At 39.1% G+C, this 16,832-nt stretch overlaps 2 protein-coding genes across 2 annotated transcripts in view; one reads left to right on the top strand and one right to left on the bottom strand.

Annotated features, from left to right (window-relative positions):
- Positions 1 to 16,832, bottom strand: part of LOC140188456 (protein kinase C zeta type-like) — a 394,997-nt gene that overhangs the window by 63,311 nt on the left and 314,854 nt on the right. The gene's annotated exons all lie outside the window — the stretch shown is intronic.
- Positions 1 to 16,832, top strand: part of LOC140188457 (uncharacterized) — a 127,170-nt gene that overhangs the window by 95,000 nt on the left and 15,338 nt on the right. Inside the window, exon 6 of the mRNA XM_072244744.1 lies at positions 7,644 to 7,728. The gene's annotated coding sequence lies outside the window, so the exon portion shown is untranslated. The remainder of the gene's footprint in view (positions 1 to 7,643; positions 7,729 to 16,832) is intronic.

The raw sequence follows: 16,832 nt of genomic DNA, 5'->3' as shown, positions 1-16,832 counted from the left end.
AGTGGCGGAAGTTACGGAGAATAATATGTTGGACCCGGAGGCTGGTGGGGTGGTAGGTGAGGACCAGGGGAACCCTATTCCTAGTGGGGTGGCGGGAGGATGGAGTGAGAGCAGATGTGCGTGAAATAGGGGAGATGCGTTTGAGAGCAGAGTTGATAGTGGAGGAAGGGAAGCCCCTTTCTTTAAAAAAGGAGGACATCTCCCTCGTCCTGGAATGAAAAGCCTCATCCTGAGAGCAGATGCGGCGGAGACGGAGGAATTGTGAGAATCACCTGTCCAGCTCTTGGCTCCATCCCCCCCCCCCCCCGTCTTCTCCTATCATTTTGGATCTCCCCTTTCCCCTCCCACTTTCAAATCTCTTACTAACTCTTCCTTCAGTTAGTCTTGACGAAGGGTCTCGGCCTGAAACGTCAACTGTACCTCTTCCTAGAGATGCTGCCTGGCCTGCTGCGCTCACCAGCAACTTTGATGTGTGTTGCTTGAATTTCCAGCATCTGCAGAATTCCTGTTGTTTGCGTTTTTAAAACTTCTTACTCAATGTCAGCAAGGCCAAGGAGCTGATTACTGACTTCACAAGGAGGAAACAAGAGATACATGAGCCAGTCCTCATTGGTGGGGGGAAGGGGGAAGATCAAAGGTGGAGAGAACCAGCAACTTGTAAGTGCAATACGAAGAAAGCACGGCAGTGCCCCTACTTTGTGAAGATTTGGCATAACATCTAAAACTTTGACAAGCTTTTATAGATGTGTGGCAGGGAGAATATTGATTGGTCGCATCATAGCTTGGTATGGAAGCACTAATATCCTTAAACAGAAAATCCTACAAAAAGTAGTGGATATAGTTCAGTCCATCATGGGTAAAGCCCTGCCCACCATTGAACACATCTATATGGAGCGTAATCACAGAAAAGCAGCATCCATCATCAGGGTCCCATATCGCCTATCTCGTATTCTTTTCTTGCAGCTAGCATCAGGAAGAAGGTACAGGAATCTCAGGACTCACACTTCTAGGTTCAGAAAGAGTTATTACCCCTCAACCACTAGGCTCTTGAACCAGAAGGGATAACTTCACTTGCCCCATCACTGAACTGTTTCCACAACCTATGGACTGAATTTCAAGGACTCTTCATCTTATGTCCCTGAAATCTATTGCTTATCTATTTATTATTATGATTATTGTTTACTTACACAGCCTGTTGTCTTTTGTACACTGGTTGTCCACCCTTTTGGTACAGTCTTTCATTGATTCTATTATGGTTATTGAATTTATTGAGTGGGCCCACAAGAAAATGAACTTCAAGATTGTATACCATGACATATATTTACTTTGATAACAAGTTTTCTTTGAACTTTGAACAAAGCTCCCCTGCCATTGGTCTTGCCAATGAAACAGTGAACTGGACTTGCAGTATTCTACATTACCAATGTCCAATAGGGTCTTGTGATCACAAGGAAAACATCCAAGACAGGTTAAGTTATAGTTTGGTGTTGCGGCAGATTAGATTAGAGCTCCTTAACTAACAACAAAGCAAGTCTCAACCTTCAGTTGAGACCTTCTTTGGCATATACGTGGGTCTCATACACACCTTAGATTTTTACCCATGTGTTGTCAAACAATTGTTGTATGCCTTTTGATATCACTGTCCATGTCCAGTACCCTTCACTTGCACAGAAGCAGAAGGGTGTTAGAAGATGATCAGGTTTGCAAATTGTCAGCTTGTTTAGTGAACCTGATTGTACAACTTGCAATTTAAGCTGTGCAATGCTTTGTTAAGGCTGTAAATCAGTGTGGGAACACAATGTACCAGTGAAATAAGTCAATAAAAATAATGGAAAACATTGTCGTCTTGCATCAAAGTAGAAAAGGCCATGGAAAGGAGTTTGCAGGAAATGCCATTTTTGAATGGCCCAGAATTAATGTCAAACACTACAAAAATCAGTTTGCATTAATAGGCACTGCATGTCCTACACTTCATTCACCGGATGGGTCACATGAACAAGTTTCTGCGCCAAAGCAAATATTTCACAACTTCAAAATAACATTGGTCAGGAAAACAACAATGAACAGAAAATAATCACCATTTCTGTAAACACTGTTTTAGTGAATTGCATTTCTTAACTGTTCAGAGTGCTCCTATAGAAATGTAATGTTATAGCTTGATGAAACACACAATTATTTTACTCATCAGTTTAAAATAAAATTATTCAATGTCATTTTTATTTCTTTTATATTCTTTGATTTTTTTCCTTTTCATTTCAATTGGATGTTCTTATATTTGAAGTTTATTGAGTGCAAAAGTTGTCACATATGGATTTCTTAGCAGCCAGATCTCTTACCTACACTCACACACTAAAAGTCACTAGATAGTGAGCAAGAATCCAGATGCTGGTGATTTTTAACTATTCCAAGCTACTGTAGTTTTGTCTCACTTACACCAAGGCGCATTTACTCAACAGTTCATTAAAGATGCACCAGAAAGTCAGATTTTTTATATAATTACCCCAACTATAGATTAGTGAATCATCAAATTTAGATATTCAGATTATAATAGCAAAATATAGTAACATAATTTGGTGAAAGATGGAAGTTCATTTGAGGCTCAAGAGAACTTTTTAAAGTTTATACCTGGCCTATCACTAGATCATAATATTCTATCTGCATAATAGTCTATTCAAGCTCCAACTTGTCTTCCTACTATACCTCTGAACTGAATGCTCTGAGCAAATGCACTCTGGCTAGCTTAACTTCACAATTCCTTCTGTACCAAGTTCAGGAAGATGAGCCTTTTAAACTTTGTGGTTACCCTGCACCCTGATGAAAGAAATTCCAAATACTAATCTGCACAACCCTCCATTGTTCATTCTGAAGAGGGTAGAGGCTGAGACATAGGAATGCAAGAGAGAGACTGAATGAAGCATTTAAGGGTGAGAGGCAGAATTAAGGAGTCTGGTTTAAGTTCACTACAGAAAAGGATCTTGGCGATTGTAGGGATGACTTGCAGCGGATTGAAAAGCTTGAGCATGTAGATATTAAGGAAGAGGATGTGCTGGAGCTTTTGGAAAGCATCAAGTTGGATAAGTCACCAGGACCAGATGGGATGTACCCCAGGCTACCGTGGGGAGGAGATTGCTGAGCCTCTAGCGATGATCTTTGCATCATCAATGAGGATGGGAGAGGTTCCGGGAGATTGGAGAGTTGTGGATGTTGCTCCTTTATTCAAGAATAGCCCAGGAAATTATAGACCAGTGAGTCTTACTTCAGCAGTTGCTAAGTTGATGGAGAAGATCCTGAGAGGCAGGATTTATGAACATTTGGAGAGGCATAATATGGTTAGGAATACTGAGCATGTCTTTGTCAAAGGCAGGTCGTACCTTACGAGCCTGATTAAATTTTTTGAGTATCTGACTAAACACATTGGTAAGGGTAGAGCAGTGTATATAGATTTTAGCAAGGCATTTGATAAGGTACCCCATGTAAGGCTTATTGAGAAAGTAAGGAGGCATGGGATACAAGGGGACATTGCTTTGTGGATCCAGAACTGGCTTGCCCACAGAAGGCAAAGAGTGGTTGTAGACAGGTCATATTCTGCATGGAGGCCAGTGACCAGTGGTGTGCCTCAGGGATCTGTTCTGGGACCCCTACTCTTTGTGATTTTTATAACTGACCTGGATGAGGAAGTGGAGGGATGGGTTAGTAAATTTGCTGATGACACAAAGGTTGGGGGTGTTGTGGATAGTGTGGAGGGCTGTCAGAGGTTACAGGAGACATTGATAAGATGCAAAATTGGGCTGAGAAGTGACAGATGGAGTTCAACCCAGATAAGTGTGAGGTGGTTCATTTTGGTAAGTCAAATATGATGGCAGAATATAGTATTAATGGTAAGACTCTTAGCAGTATGGAGGATCAGAGGGATCTTGGGGTCCGAGTCCATAGGACACTAAAAGCTGCTATGCAGGTTGACTCCGTGGTTAAGAAGGCATACGGAGCATTGGCCTTCATTAATCGTGGGACTGAGTTTAAGAGCTGAGAGGTAATGTTGCAGCTATACAGGACGCTGGTCAGACCCCACTTGGAGTACTGTGCTCAATTCTGTCTCCTCACTACAGGAAGGACGTGGAAACCATAGAAAGGGTGCAGAGGAGATTTACAAGGATGTTGCCTGGATTAGGGAGCATGCCTTATGAGAATAGGTTAAGTGAACGCAGCCTTTTCTCCTTGGAGTGACGGAGGATAAGAGGTGACCTGATAGAGGTGTACAAGACAATGAGAGGCATTGATCTTGTGGATAGTCAGAGGCTTTTTTCCCCAAGGCTGAAGTGGCTAGCACGAGAGGGCATAGTTTTAAGGTGCTTGGGAGCAGGTACAGAGGAGATGTCAGGGATAAGTGTTTTATGCAGAAAGTGGTGAATGCGTGCAGTGGGCTGCCGGCAACAGTGGTGGAGACGGATACAATAGGGTCTTTAAAGAGACTCCTGGATGGCTACATGGAGCTTAGAAAAATAGAGGGCTATGGGTAAGCCTAGGTAGTTCTAAGGTAAGGACATGTTTGGCACAGCTTTGTGGGCTGAAGGGCCTGTATTGTACCGTAGGTTTTCTATGTTTCAATGACGCTACTAAAGGTGTATGACAGCTTACTGATAGATTGAAAGGTAAGGGATTTGACTAAAAACATTACTTATAACATCTTTTTTGAAGCAAATTGTGGTGAAATATCACTGCAGACAGTGAGGAGACAGGTGGAGGTGAGGTTGGTTCGGGGGGATGAGCCGTGCTGGGCCATTGCAAGGTACAATATGTTTAAGCTGGGGATGCAGACAGAGTTCATATCACTGCCAGAGCTGGAGTGAATGATTTGGAGAGGAGTCAATGGGAAGAGTTTCGATGCCCGTCCACCTAACCCAGGTGTGAGGTTGAATTCCTCCAAGCGCCAAACCGATCTGGTGAGATTGAGAATGGCTTCAGGCTGGGCGGCTCAAGCGTATCATGGCGCTGGGGTCCGAATTCTAGAACAAGGCACTACCTGGTGCTTGGACAATTTAAACGCTGGCACAGATAGTCTGGAAGCCTGAGTGTTGGGAACAGAGGTGAGGGTCAGATTGATTTCACTCGCTCTACCATGTTCAATCCTTTCTCTGTGGTTTCGAGGCTGTGAACTGATCTGGCTGCTCCATGTTTTTGCCCTGCTTGTGTGATGAACTAGGACTAAGGCTTGGGCCTATTCTGGCTGCTCCAGGAGTGGACCTGGGACACAGTCTGGTTTGGAATGCTGTTGGCTTGCATCTATCGTTTGCATGATTTGTGTTTTTTTTCTCTTTCTCTGAGCAGTGGTGTATCGGCTTTCTTTTTTTAAAAAATCGGGTTATTTGGGTTTCTTGCTTTGTGGCTGCTGGTAAGCAGACAAATCTCAAGGTGTACAATTTATACATTCTTTGATAGTAAGTGTGTTTTGAATCTTTGCAGAGAAGCAGGAACTAAAGAGGTGGGCTAACAAAGGAAAGAGAGTAAGCAAAATCATGGTTTTGTGTGCATAAGGTCAGAGTGCTTCTGGGCACGTTTAGTGCAAGTGCATGCATTTAAACTGTTGTGCTGATCTGTATTACATACCACTCATTATACACTCAATGGCCACTTTATTAGGTACACCTATACACCTCCTCATTAATACAAAAGTTTAACCAGCCAATCGTGTGGCAGCAACTCAACTCATAAAAGCATTGAGACATGGATACAAGATTCAGTTGCTTTTCAGACCAAACATTAGAATGGAGAAGAAATGTGATCAAGGTGACTTTCACCTTTAATGATTGTTGGTGTCATATGGGGTGGATTGAGTATCTTGGAAACTGTTGATCTCCTGGGATTTTCACACACAAGTCTCTAGAGTTTAGGCTACGTCCACACTATGCCGGATAATTTTGAAAATGCCGGTTTTGAGTAAAAACGACAGGCGTACAGACTAAGCGCTTTTCAAAATATCTCTGTCCACATCAACACGGATATTTGGGTGAATCTCCTCTACTGGGCATGCGAAGGACACAAGCAAAGAGGAAACGGTATACTTAGTGCGCGTTTGTCCAGTTACAGAGTAGAAAAACTTCAAAGGAATTGCTCCTGGCTCTCGCGCAGGAGGACTTAAAACTAAAAAAAAAACAAATACTGGAGCGTATGGAGGCGACGGACAGGGAGTTCACGGACAGTATGACCCAGTTGACGACGAACATTGAAAAACTGATTAACTCTGTTGCATTAATAAAGCACCTTGTTAAATGTATAAAACATGTATGCATCAGTGTTATCTTGTATTTCCATACAATGTTACATTAGGCTGTTACACATCTATTGTCAGAGAAGTACTTGCATAAATAGGTAAACCACCTTCATACAAGCAAGGACAGAAAACAGGGCAAAGTGAGTATACTTATTTATTCAGTAAGCTATGGGTCAAAGTATTTAGTGAGTACATTTCTAACTCTTCTGGCTTCAGTCTCATTGCTGTCTGTTCTGAAATTGTTAGGTTCTGCGAAGCGCAGAATCAAATATCGCTGTAATGATTGTACGCTCTAGTAACAATTGTTTAGCGACAATAAAGTAGAAATAATAATAATAATAATAATAAGAAGAAGAAAACAATGAAATGCCGCGCTGCCGCTATCTGTTCTGGCACGTCATGACAGCGGTTTTAAAAAGCTCTGGTTACCCCGTACAGACTGCAAGGGATATTAAGCGTTTTCAGATCGATTCACTCTGGAGACCGTTTCTGAAAATCTCTGTTTTCGGGGGGTGAAAGCGCCGTTTTAGTGTGGACAGAGGGTCAAAACGAAGAGAAAAAGCTTCGTTTTCAAAATTATCTGGCATAGTGTGGACGTAGCCTTACAGAGAATGGTGTGGAAAACAAAAAACATCCAATGAGGGGCAGCTCTGTGGGTGAAAACGCCCTGTTGATGAGCTGACAGGAAGGTGTCAGTAACTCAAATAAACAAGCATTACAACAGTGGTGTGCAGAAGAGCATCTCTGAATGGACATATGTCAAACCTTGAAGTGGATGGACTACAGCAGCAAAAGACTACACCAGGCTCCACCCCTATACCTAATAAAGTGGCCACTGGATGTATCTTGCCAATTAGAAAAAGCATAGCACACCATAAGCTTTGATATTTTGAAATCCTTCTGGAAACTTATGTACAGTGCATCCATTGCACATTAAAAGAGTACCAGCACAAGCATCTGCCATTCCCTAAAACAATGGTGGAAAGAAGTTCAGTTGTGATTTCAAGGGATTGCCAAAGAACAGGCTTCATTCTGAGTGAAGTTCAATTATCTATCACAAGTAATACTGTCTGGTTTTCTGAGGCTTGATTATTGCCTGTGTTCTGTTTTACCAATGGAGCCTGCTTCATTGAATTTTTTCTGGAAACTGTTGCCTCAATAGTGCATGAAATCAATGTGTGTATCTCCCTATAATCACCAATATGCTCTCAACTTGCCCTTTCCACTTCCAAACTGCTGCTGCTTGAATCAATTGATGTCAATCATTGAAAATATTGGGTGAGAACCTTAAGCAGCAGCAGGGTTGAATTGTTTATAATGGCAATAACTTTAACAATGTGAACATGTTGATCATTTACTTACTTTTGCCCCACAGGGTGTGAGGCTTACCAAGTCTGAAAAAACAGAAGGTCATGAAAACATAAAAAGGTATAAAAAGTACAGCTGAAGTAGTTCTGCAGGTAAGCATCCTTTCCAATTTGGTACGCCAATTAGATATTTTGTTCTATCTTTGTTTCATGTACAACCTGCAGTACAGTTTCTGCTCCTTGCCTCTTTTTTCATCCTTTAAACATCTTGTCTCAAACCCATTTTCCTTCACATGATTTTTACCTTTCCTTTCTCTACTGAATTTATAAGTTATTCTATTTGAAAGGAAAGGTTCACAGGAGTAGGCTATTGATGCTTTTGCCACTCTACGCCTCTAAGCAAGATGACAGAATGGTAAAAAATACACGCAAAAAGTAGAATTAAAATCCCCTAAAACAAAAGCTCAGATCTGAATAGTGTAAGAATATGCCTTCTGTTGTCAGAAGTCCAAAGGTAGCTTTTAATATTTGCCATATAATAAATTATTTTTGGTATATTTTTTCTTTTTAAACCATGGGTTCACTAATTAACCTGTAGTAAGAAAACAGGTTTAATTCTACAGCCAAATTTGTATAAATTGTTTGGAGCTAGCAAGTGAGCTTGTAAGTGATCTTGAAGAGCGACTAAGGTTTAAGTAATATGCTTCCCAACAAGAAAAATACACACAAGTGAATTGAGTATGAATTAAGCCTATAATCAATCAGAACCACAATTAGGTTTATTATCATTGACGTATGTGGTGAAATTTGTTTGGCAATAATTAAAACAGTACAATGCAATGTAAACAATATAAAGTTACAATAAGAAATATATAAAAAATAGTGCAAATAGTGAGTTAGTGATCATGGGTTCATGAATCGCTCAGAAATTTGATGGTAGAGGGGAAAAAGCTGTTCCTGAAATGTTGAGCGAGTGTGAGTTTAATGAAGGGACTGTGTTTGTGCTTAACTGGACACTGGCCAACATACACAGAACTGAACTCTTAGTGATGTGTCAAAGCTATCAATACTGTGAAAGCATTACAAAAGAGGAATGACAAATATGAAAGCACACTATCTTGAGATACATGTGTAAACACACAAAATCATAATGGAATAAACATAAAAAACACTTTATAAGGATGCAAAATGAATTACATTGGGTTAAATGTCACAATTGTATTTTGCTTTTCTGTAACAGTGAATTTTTTAAAAAAAAGTTTTGAAGGAGATGAAGAGTTTCAACAAAATCACTTCATAATTTGCAGTGTGATGATATAAAAAAAGAGCAACAAAGATACAGGAATTTCAGAGAGCTTCAAGGAGGATTAGGTTGCAGTGATTCAACAGGTGAAACATCTGTAATGATACAGGGCAACATGCTGTGCTTCTAATATCATGCAGTTCCAAGCACAAAAAAGGGAATCTGGGAAGCACACAATGTTAACAACAAGCCTCAGAAGGTTGAAAAACCATTTGAAGAGTTGGCAGGAACTGAATATTTCACAACTGAAAAAAAAACAACGTGGCGATCTGGCAGTGGTGCGCACTATTCAACAGCAAAGCCAAGCATCTCCACTCTTTCATTCCTTCCAAGCCTGACCCTACCCCAAAACTCTGAAACCTTGATTAAAACTGCAATGCTGTGGGCTACAATTAGTACAGACCAGGCAGGTGCCAACAAAATCAGAACTTCATCTCATGTGACTTGCCAATGAATTTAAGAAATGGTTTGCTAGTGATCAACAGACATTGGGAAATGAGTAGAATGCACGAGGACCTGGGAGTACAACAGGGTGTCAGGAGTGGTGAATAGGTAGGGAGAAGAAAATGGAGAAAGGAATTTAGTAATGACACACATATAATCATCTAATCAGCAGGTTCCTTTTAAGTATATATAATTTCTTGAAAGAAATTCATTGCACACAGTACTTTGAATCAATAAGCTTTATTTTGTAGATGAATATATGTTCAAAAGTGGATTTTTTTCTACAGAGTTACCATATGAATATTTGGGATAACGTTTAATAGTCACTTAACTTCAATCCAATACCAGTAAAAAGATAGGAAAGGAACTTTTAGAAAAGAGACATCATTCTTGTATTTGCACTAGTGGAATTTTAAGCACATAGGATAGAAAATTCAGTGGTATCAGTGTAAACAATGCTGATTTACAATTGGATAATCAGCAATTTGTGAAATAGACCATGTGTTTTATACAGGTATACCAAGAAACTCAAGTTAAAATCAGACACCAAGTACAATTAAGAGGTTCTTGTGGGTGAATGTTTAAACTGTGATGATTCATTCATAGAACCAGCGCAAATGATCCTGCTGATGTGGGCAAGACCATAAGATGCTATACAACATGAATCATAAATAAGAAAAATAAGCTACAATAGAACAAAATGTGGATGCAAATACTGAAAAAAACAGAAAGCTGTCCTGAAAACCATTAGCCCAGAGATCTGAAGGCACTGTTAACTTTTGATGGACAAGGAATGTAGCCAAACATCCAATATAGAAGCCATCTAGGGACCCAAAATAGTCCTTGCACATGAAGCATAAGTTCATTTGCTTTTCTTCCAATCCAGTGTACTGCATTCAGGACCAACAATTTGGTGTCCTTCATTGTGGAGAAACCAAATGCTGACTGTGTGGAGCACCTGCACCCAATCTGCAGAACAGGGAGGACCCTGATCTTACTACTATCTGCCACTTAAATTCACCATTCCAATCAGACCTTTGTCTGGGCCCTCTTCATTATTAATATGAGACCCAATACAAGCTTGAGGAACAGTACCTCTTCTTCTGACTGAGCCCATTGCAGTCTTCCTGACTCGGTAATGATTTCTACATCCTCAGAAAATATGAATTCTCTTAGAATCAGCCATTTCTGCTGCAAGTCATTCATTTGTGATACTGGCTCTGTGTTTTTTTTTCTCTCCATTCATCCGACTGACCTGCTGGGCATAACCCACAGAACTCCACTTTATAAAGCTTTATGCTGCTTTAAATTCTCACATTTTAATTGGCCCCCATTAATTCATCATCTAGATTGCTGTACAATTTAAACCCTTGACAAACCGGGTTTCAGACAAACACAGATTCTTTTATCCAATCCATCCACACCTGACCCTCCTCCCCTTCCCAGGCCACTTTCTCTGCAACTTAAATCTAATTTATTTTCTTTTATCTTATTCTGATGAAGAGTCTTTGACTTGAAACACATCACAGGTAGATGGGGTCAAAAGGGTGCTTTTAGCACACTGGCTTTCATAAATCCGAGTACTGAGCAGAGGAGTTTGAGATGTTATGTTGAAATTGAATAAGATGTTAGTGAGGCCAAATTTGGAGTACTGTGAGCAGTGCTGATCAACTACCTACAGGAAAGATATCAATTAGATTGAAAGTGTACAGAGAAAATAGTTGCAGGACTTTAGGACCTGAGTAATAGGGAAAGACTGAGTAAGTTAGGACTTTATTCTCTGGAGCATAAGAGAAGGAGGGAAGATTTGAAAAAGGTGTATAAAGTTATGAGGGGTATAGATAGAGCTCATGCAAGCAGGGTTTTCCTCTGAGGCTGAGTGAGCCTAGAACTAGAAGTCACAGGGTAAGACTGAAAGGTGCAACATTTATGGGAAACCTGAGTGGGAACTTCTTCACTCAGACGGTGGTGTGAGTGTGGAATGAGCTGCCAGCGGAAGTGGTGGATATGGGTTTGACTGCAACACTTAAGAGAATTTTGAATAAGTACCCGGATGGGAGGGATATGGAGGGCAGGTTCGGTTGGTTGGACTAGGCAGAATAACCATTTGGCATGGACTACATGGGCCAAAGAGCTTGTTTCTGTGCTGTAGTGCTCTATGACTCTATAACTATGCTTTGCTTTTCACATATGCTACCTGACATGCTGACTGTTCCCAGCAATTGCATTTTCATTTCAGAAAAACATTGTTTATTTGAAGTCTAACTGTGGTTCTTAAAGAAAATGGTTGAGGCTGCTACCAAAATGGTATATTTTCAGAAAATTACTGCATTTAGAGGTGATAAGTCCTTTGCACTGCCAAAGACCATTGGCAGTTCCTGCTCATTTTGATTCTTCCCTCCAGATAACAGTGAGCATCCAACTTGGGCAGAGAAGTATAACTGCCAAGCATCAGTAGAAATTACACATGTCAGTGTCAATGTCTTCCCATTTGGAAAAAAACTGAACAAAAGAAAAATTGTTTAAAGGATAAATGGTATCTTGTCTACAGCACAGATGCATTCATCATTTACCTATCCTGCAGTGGCATCTGCTGTTTTATTCTTCACAGACAGAGTGCATCATCGAGCAAGCAGCTTAGGCTTTCAATATTCTGCAGAAGTGAAGCAGGCAGTGGAAAATGCTATGCCTAGCATTGTGTCATTATTAGGCTTGCTTTGACTCAGACACAAGATTTTGGTATGCTTCCCCAATCTGGGCATACCCACACTTGAATTGAATATTCTAACCCCAACCCAAATGAAAGAAACAGAACTTCCATTACTGACTTTATGAATATTCCCAGCTGAGGAAAGCTAAACTACAAAAAGATGTTCTAGTGGAAACAAAGGTATCTCAAGCTATCTTTCTTCCAGTACCTTGTGTGGGTGTTCCTCAAGGTGTGTGGATGCAATAGTATCTCGAATGCAATTAAAATGAACAAGTCCATTGTCCATAAAAATATGTTCAGTTGCTGCATTTAAAGGCTTAGATACAAAGAATGCTATTAACTGCCAAGCTCTTCAGTTTCTTGGCAAGAAAGGTAGATTATTCTATTGCTGTAATGGTAGGAGATTCATCATGAAAAAGAAATGGCTTAAATCAAATATCTAAGATATTCCAAAGGAAATGCTGTACTAGGGTACAGACAGGTTTCTGTGGGTAGGAGTTATAGAGGTCAACCAGTCAATGGGAGCAGAAAACAACAGTATAAATTAAATGATACAGAATGTAATATATAATTATTTTATCATGTCTTTCAGTACAAGGTCACTATTCTAAAGCTACAATAATTTAATTAAAGTGAGTTTCAATACTGATTTTTCTATATGTTGAACAGTTGTCTTAGCTAATGGGAATATATTAGATGATTGTTATAACATAAATTCATATTGTTATTAAAGTAGATACCAATACCTTATTTTCCCAGTGTGGTTGGCACATATTTACAGCAGCAATTTATCACACAAAAGATTTCATTCCTTCATCAGACAAATCTACTTGACATAGAACAGTATAGCACAGGATCTGACACTTGTTCACAATGTTGTGCTGAACTAATTAAATTAGTTATCTAGTGGCCAACTACACTCATCCCTTCTGCCTACACAATATCCATATCCTTCCAGTTCCTGCACGTTCATTAGCCCCTCCAAGAGCCTCTTGAATGCACTCATCCTATTTGCCTCCAGCACTACCCACCAATAAAAACTTGTCTCACACATATCCTTTGAAACTTAAATACATGCCCCCTGGTATTAGACACTTCAACCCTAGATAAATGATACTGGTTTTCTTCTAAATCTCTCATAATCTAACACAGATTTCCCCTGAGTCTCTGCCATTCCAGAGAAAACAATCCAAGTTTGACCAATCCCTTCATATATCACATGCTCTCAAATACAGACAGCATCATGGTAAACCCCTTCTGCACCCTCTCCAAAGCCTCAACATCCTTTCTATAATGAGGCAACCAGAACTGAATGCAATACTGTAGTTACTGTATTGCTAATCTGGAATTTCTAGAGTTTTATAAAGCTGCAATATAAATTCCCAACTCTGGAAAAGAGTTGACAAATAAAGTCAAGCATACCATATGACTTCTTTACCACCCTATTAAACTGTGTAGCCACTTTCAGGTACCTATGGACATGGACTCCAGGATCCTTTTGCTCATCGACATTATTAAGAGTCTTGCCATTAACAGTATACTGGATCTCATAAGGTGCAACACTTCACATTTGGCTAGGTTAAACTCCATCTGCAATTCCTTCATCCATATCTGCAACTGATCTATATCCCACTGTATCCTTTGCTAGTCTTCTGCACTATCCACCACTGCTAGCCTTTGTTTCATTTGCCAACTTGTTACCACACATATCTACATTTTCATCCAGCTCATTTATTTATATCTTTAACAGGAGAGATCACTATTAGTCACAGATCTCCAGCAAAAATAAATTGCATTCCATGTATCTTAATCTTCTGGATGATGATTGTTCGCAAATTGCTGTTCTAGACTTTTACTGTTAATACAAACCGACACTAATTTCCTCATTTACATTGTTTACTGTTTCATCACTTTTCTGTCCCTTTGAAAACAAAAATAATCTGTTATAGGACACCTTCCCCACAAGGACCCAGTGCCATTCATTAATGTGTGCTGCAGGCTATTCTACCAAACAGTGGTCTCTGTCACCAAAAATGATGTTTTCTTCACCAGATATCCATGCTTTTAAGAGAGGAAATCAGGCAAGAATAATTAGTAGGCACTTTCCATTGTACTGCAGTCACCTAACTCATAACTGAACGAACAATGAAGCAGGGCAATCTCTTTTTATTCAATCCATTATTTCTGCATCAAGGTTTATCCATGTCCTTGTTCTTTTCGCAATATGTGACCTTCTTAGTTTATTGGCCAAACCTACCCACTCTTTTACTGTTAAATGCATTTTTCTTTTTTTTTTAATTTTATTTTTATTTGGATAAGGAATTCACAAATATCATGTACTTTTTTCACACATATAACCTTTTCCATTTTTTTATATGTATAAAACTACAATTATTTATACATTCTTAAGTACACATTGAGATGATATAAAAGGAAAATAAACACTTAAATAGATAATTATGTACTGTGGTAAATCTAACCTATTAGGCTAAGTAATGGTATTAGTTGTTAAGAAAAATGGTAATAATAGTTTCCATATAACCCTTCTGGACCATTTCCACTGGTCCAAAATGTTGTATATAAGCCTATGTAACAACCATTGTAGGTGTTTATATCCTAATTTGTTCATGCTTGCTCCTGCCCGCAGACATAATTATCCAATCCCTATGTACTTATTTACTTAATTTTTCCATTTTTTTATCCCTTTCCTAAATCTTTCTCTTTACTTGTGTTAATTCTCTATTTTCCAAAAGAAAACAAAAAAAAAAGACATTTAGACTAGGGGTGCTTACATTAGCAATATTACTGTGTTGATCAGAAGAGCAGTATAAATCATTAGGAGAGTCATCTAAAGTCTGATCGCATTGGGGTTATATATTCAATCTATTTATTTCAGATTTGATTAAATTTTTCTTTTTGAATTCTCAGGGAGTAAGTCAACTTTTCCATTTTAAATATTTCCAAGATAATTTCGTACCAATCTTCTAATGTAGGTGGTATTGGATTTTGCCACTTTCTAGTGATTGATTTCTTACTTGCCGCTAAGAGGGCCTGCAGCAACTTTATATCTTCCTTCTGTTCAAGAAACAATACATGCCCCAAATAGAGCGTCTCAAAGTTCAGAGGTATCTGGGACCTAAGTACCTTAACTAATGTTCTATGAATACCTTCCCAATATAGACTTAATTTAGGGCAATCCCAGAAAATATGAAAATGATTTGCCTCCTTGGAGCTGCACCTTCTCCAACACATCACATTTGTATCTTTATATTTTTCCTGATATGGGGTCTTGAAGTATCTTATAATGTTTTTCCAACAATGTTCTCTCCAAGTCAAAGAATTAGTTGAGGACCATTGAAAGCTGCAGAATTTCCCCCAAGCCTCCTCTGAAAGTACCAACACCGCTTTTTTCTCCCACTTCTCTTTAATATACAGTGTATTTACATTTTTAGCATGGGAGAGTGCATTATATAATCGAGAAACTGATTTACTAGGTATTGAACTGCAAGCCGAATTCAGAATCTTGAAAAATTCTAATTCTACTGTTGATAGGTCTGTATATCTACAACTCTGGTTAACATAGTTTCGTACTTGGAGGTACCTAAAAAAGTCATTATGTTCTAGGCCATGTTTGTCCTGCAGGATTTGGAAACTCTGTAATACTCTTTTATCTATAAATGAGAGGTAGGTTGTAAGACCTTTCTTTATCCATAGCTCAAATCTTTTATCTCCTCTGTTGGGTAGGAATTCGGTATCATATGCACACCATCTAAAGAGTTTTAACATGTTATTAATTCCACATGAATTAACCACCTTCTGCCATACTTTTAATGTAAAATTTATCCAACTGTTTTTAAATTTTTCCAACTGGGCCATCAATCCTTTGTCAGCTATTGAGGCCTGTAGAGGAAAACTGTCAACTAATCCAAATTCTATTTCCTTCCATCTAGCCTTATATTCCCTATTACACCAATATAACAGAGGGGTTATCTGTGAGGCATAAAAATAATTTCTCAGGCAAGGAAGAACCATACCTCCTCCTTCCTTCCCTAACTGTAAGGTGTTATATCAAATTCTAGGTTTCTTTCCTTGCCAAATGAAGCGGGAAATCCATTTGTCCCATTCCCTGAATTGATTATCATCCACCTCCACCGGTAAAGTACGGAAAAGATGCAATAACCGAGGAAGAATATTCATTTTTATAGTATTTATCCTTTGAATTTAAACTTAAAAAGGGGATAAGATTCCATCTATGCATATCTGCTTTTATCTCTGAGATTAATGGCCCATAATTTACCTGTGACAGTGTTGAAAGATCCTTCGGCAGGGTTATTCCTAAATATTTTAATGATTTAGCTTCCCACTTAAGATCGTATGTATCCTGCAATTTTTTGGATGGTGTATAATTTAGGGACATAACCTGCGTTTTCTTTACATTTATTTTATAACCTGATAGTTTCCCAAAGTCATCCAACAGTGTAAACAATCCTATAAATGATTTTTCTGGTTCACTCAGATAGACCAAAACATCATCTGCGAATAACGCCACTTTCTGTTCAATCCCTGCCACCTTGATTCCTTTTACGATTTCGCTCTGTCTTATTAGTTGGGCAAGCGGTTCAATATATAACGCAAAAAGGAGAGGAGAAATTGGGCATCCCTGTCTAGTGCCTCTCTCTAAGATGAAGGAGTCAGAGAGGTCCCCATTTATCTTAATTCGGGCTGTAGGGCTGTCATATAGAGTCTGAATTACTTTAATAAACTTTTCTTGAAAGCCGAATCTTCCTAACGCTCTGTATA

Source organism: Mobula birostris, chromosome 27, assembly GCF_030028105.1.
Source record: "Mobula birostris isolate sMobBir1 chromosome 27, sMobBir1.hap1, whole genome shotgun sequence".
Lineage (NCBI taxonomy): Eukaryota > Metazoa > Chordata > Chondrichthyes > Myliobatiformes > Myliobatidae > Mobula > Mobula birostris.
The sequence above is the reverse complement of the archived record's forward strand: the minus strand, read 5'-3'. Positions and strand labels throughout refer to the sequence as shown.